Genomic DNA, 5015 nt, shown 5'->3' on the forward strand with positions numbered 1-5015 from the left:
TATATATACTCGTATCTTGTTTTCCCTCTATGCTGAACCTTCACAGTAACCCTTTCAATACGAGGATAAGCACAAAACTCGTAGGAAACATAATAAAGCAAAGATGGGGGCTCTCGTGGCATAGAGGTTAAGGTGTTAGCCTCTCATTCAAAGGTCCTGGTCTCGAATCTGGGTAGCGACGGAAACATTTTCTTTTCTAAAATTTCACCTCCCTTCCTGTTCTCTTGCAATGTCCTGTTGTCTCCACTTTCTGCCCCCACACCATCACCTTCTTTGTCCCCTCTACTGGGCTCCTGGCTCTTTCTGCAGCCGTTCTACTGCTACATCTTGGCTACTGCTTACTGGTGTCTTTCAGCCACCCCCCTGATCTTCTGACAGGAAATATCTACACCTAGCTTCTTGGACAAAGGCCAAAAATCTCGGAGGTCCCATGTGCAAGTTGCGTACATTAAAGATCCCTTGGTGGTCGAAAATCGGTAAAAGCTGACTTCTGCTGCCACCCGGGCAAAATTCAAATTTTCCTTACAACTGAAAATGTTTAATGTGTCCCGCACTCTCATATGACCTTCTGCTGTTGCAAGCGCGTAAACCCTCCAAAAAACAAACAAACCACAAAACAAAACAAAACAAAAACAAAAAGTAACCAAAAACAACAAAACAACAACAACAAAACTAAAATATTTAAAAATCAAACATTGGTCCCCTTACCTGCCGGCTTTCCTCCCTTCCATACCAATGTAGATGTTGTTGTCAAAGTCGTGTGCGTCACTGGAGTCGGACATGATAACGATACCCTGGCTTGTGACGACGAAATCGTTGAGGTGTACCGAAGCCCGACCATTGACGGGTGTGTCGGCACTGAAGAGCTGGGACATCTGGCCTGGAGGAAGTAAAATTTCTATCAGTTAAATTGAGTGGCTATATTATCCTTGTACGATTCAGCAAAATGCACAAACTTTTCAAATCAATGCAACTATCTCTCCCCTCAAGAAAGAAAATACTCCCCATATTCCAATACAGTATTGAGACCTGGACTTTGACAAAGAAAAAAGAAAACAAAATAGCTGCTGTTGAAATGTGGTGCTACCGTAGAATAGTTAGAATGCGTTGGAGAGCAGAAAAGATTAACAATGTGGTGTGTCAAATTCTCCACACAAGACAAACCCTACAGAATAAAATAAACTTTAGGGAAATACAATACAGCGTACAATGGTCACTTAAAACGACACGGGACCATTGCGAAAGAGATGCGTGAAGGAATGATGAGGGGCTGAAAAGCCAGGGGAAGACAAAGAGTAATTTTGGATGGACAACATAAAAACATGAACTGGCCTGGATATGGCAAATAAATTAGCAACGGCAGCTCGCGACTGTGAAAAAAGGAGGGTCATTACACGCCAGTCTCTGAGTCAGAAATGACATCTCCAGGTATCCAAGTATGTCGTTGTAATGGTGTAAAGAATCTTGGGATCACCTGACATGACCATCAATAATCTATTTATAGTATAGAGGCACCAGACATCCATGTCAAGGTCCTGGTTTAGCCTCTTTCTCCTGTCTGGGGATTGGTTATTTTTTTCCAATGCGGTTCCAGTTTTATTTTATCCACTCTGCATCTGTGGTTTTCAACTTGGGATTCGAAAGTGGGATGACATGAACTAATACGAATAGGCTAGGGAAGAGTGGAAAGTGTTCTTGCTATACCCTGATGATGGTGATGATGATGATGATGATGATGATGATGATGATGATGATGATGCTGATGATGATGATGATGATGATGATGATGATGATGATGATGATGATGATGATGGTGATGATGATGATGATGATGATGATGATGGTGATGATGATGATGATGATGATGATGGTATCCTTGCATTTTTTTAATGTGTTTTGAAAGTGTCACGAGTAAAGCATACTTCTTTTTTCTTTATTCAAACAAAATGTTCCATATTCTTCTCTTCATTCCTTCATTTCTTCTTACTTTTTGAAACATTCAAGTCTTCATCCTCTTATGTGGTTATTTAGGCAAGTTTTAGATTTATGTATTTTCTTATCTTTTTAAGAAAATATTATGTATTTGTCTATTACCTAAATCATTCCTCTATTCTTCAATGTTTTAGTTAATTAATATATTGTTTTTTCCAAGCATTAATTAAATTAGGGACAAAAATGTGTCACTGCTACCCAAACAAACACACTATGCTTAACCCCCCCACACACACACAAACACCCTCACTCAGAAAGACGAACAATGCAAACTTCAACTTATAGAATAAACAAACCAATAACCAGACTTAAAAAAACAAAACTTCCAACACACACAAACAAATAGATACGTTTACCTGTAGCAGGAACGATCCGGAATAGACCCCTGAAAGTGTCCAAGGCAAAGAGGTCACCGGAGGAAGGATCTAGCCTTAGACTTATCAACTGACCGCATGAGCGCCGAGAATCTGTCGAAAGAGATCGTCCGTCAATGCCTGATGAGGACCAATACTACAGAAGGGGAGAATATTCTCAAGCGGAATAGAAAAACTTAAGATTAAAATGACTTATTATGGCTTCTGCTATGGCCAAGGAGACCAATTGTGGCAGAGAAAAATCTGCATGATTTTTTAGCTTTCAAAAACTCTTCTACCACTTGTGATGTGCGCAGTGTGAGAGCTTCTATCTTAGTTTCAGCATTTATCATTCATGATGCCTCATACCACTTTCTGCCCACTATAACTGCTGCTCTCCAACTGGGTCTCTCAGGAGCTAGGCTCTTCCATGTGGAAGGATTTATGGTGATATCCTTCCGATACATTTTCAGGGTGTCTTTCTTGCACTTTATGTGATGCACCAACTTTACTATTTTCTGAGGACAGTTCAAAATATAATACAGCCTTTGGGATTTGGAAATCAAGCATTCTTGAGGCATGGCCAGCCTAGCAAAGTTAAGTCCTATTGAGCTTAGCAAACAGACTCTCTGCATCTAACCTTTTGAGTTAAGGCAATAGATTTAATGATGAAGCTCTGCTTGAGACCTTCTGTCTTAGAATAAGTTAATCGGCGTCTGTGGTAAGGTAGTTGGGTACTTCGCGTCATACACAGGAGACCTGAGTTCGATTCCGGGGTGGGAAGAATTTTAATGAAGTATCTCGGTCTTTCTGCTGGGATGTTGCATCCCTCTCTGAGTCCGGGTCGAAGCCGTTTTGTCTTAATACTATTCTTTTCCATTTCTCATGGTCAGTTTCGATGTTAACTCCAGCCCTACATGTCTGCTCGAAAGCGCACATGCTCGCACGCACGCGCACACGACATGCACGCACATGCACGCACACACATACTCACACACACACACACACACACACACACACACACACACACACACACACACACACACACACACACACATGCACAAACTCACAACCCCCTGTCACACACGCACACACACACACACACACACACACTCACAAACACACACACACACACACACACACGCACACCCATAAACGCATAACTTACTGCATCCAGGAGGGCGCATATCGATCACCAGTTGAGGATTACATCTCGCGACATTGAAGATCTTATTGTCCAATGTCGCCACATACAAGTCCTCTGTGCAATAGAAGAGATGATATGAGGTTAGGAAAAATGACAATGGAGTGAAATGAAAAAGTTGTTATGAAGTTAGAAGAGATGGTAGTGCTGTCCGAAAAGAGGAAGGTGGGGTAACACGAACTGAGGTGATGCTAGTTGAGGAGAGGCAAGTTTTAATAGAGGTGATATGAAATGAGCTGATGAACGATCCGATGAATAAGATAAGTTGAGACGAGACGAGATGGTAGGCTGAGGTGAGGTGAGAGGACGAAATCCGATAAGCAGAGATGAGATGGAACATTGACAGCTACAACTAAGTATCGGATGACAAAATACAAATGACACTACATTTGTACACGTGAAGCGTGATAGAATTAAATGTTTACCACTCAAGACACAATGTGATGTTTTCCACGGTGGAGGAGAATTAATTTCGTCTAGCGGTAAGATTAACGAAGAAGAGCGTCTGTAAGGTATTCAGAGACTACACACAGAAACAAAATTAAAATAATATCACTCAAGTGGATCTCACCACAGATGTATACTCGGGCTACTCTTTCTTTAAAATGTTACACCTCCAGCTAGCGTGCATCAAGTCTACTTATACCCCCCCCCCCTCCAATTCTCACCCACAAATGTGAGCTGACACAATAAGGACAGGTGAGGGTTGAAGATTTAAAACGTGATCAGAAAGATCCCCAAGTTAATCTTGGATATGGATAGTGTCGGAGCTTTCTCAGAATTCGCCGTCCACATAAACAAAACGTCGAGAAGACTAACAATCCATCGCTATCCTTGACCGCTGGTCTTCAAGCTGTACACTCCTGCTTATTTTTTGTGAGTGACGTGGGGCCTAGCTTGTCGGTGGCAAGCTGTAGGCTTCTGTCAGGATCAACACCTTCATTTACCTTGTCACAAAAATACGCCAATCCAATTAACTGCACAGCACCGCAGTGCAGGATGGATTTGTACCATAATATAGCTAGTAGATCGTCCTTTCGCTGGCAGGTGGAAATAATTGTTTCTTATAACTACTGCTTGTGCAGGATCTTCGGTGAGCCCGAGAAGGTTTCTCATTTTTTTGCGTTCAAACTAAAGTCGAATAATCCCGGAAAGCGAAGATAGATGTCTGGTGTCAAAGAATAAATGCAACTCCCTCACTTGTAGGATTTGTGCAATAAAACAGTGCTAGTATTTAACGTTTAATGCTCTACCATTGGCCTCATCGGACATAGCAGAAGCAACAGGTCTTCTTAACCTTTTACTCGTCTAATTTTTCTTTTTCGCTTCCGAAATATTCACCATTCGTTGTCAAAGATTTACAGACAAACTCTTCTTCTTTTTCTTCTTCTTCTTCTTCTTCTTCTTCTTCTTCTTCTTCTTCTTCTTCTTCTTCTTCTTCTTCTTCTTCTTCTTCTTCTTAACGA

Source organism: Aplysia californica, unplaced genomic scaffold, assembly GCF_000002075.1.
Source record: "Aplysia californica isolate F4 #8 unplaced genomic scaffold, AplCal3.0 scaffold00161, whole genome shotgun sequence".
In the NCBI taxonomy this organism is placed as follows: Eukaryota; Metazoa; Mollusca; class Gastropoda; order Aplysiida; family Aplysiidae; genus Aplysia; species Aplysia californica.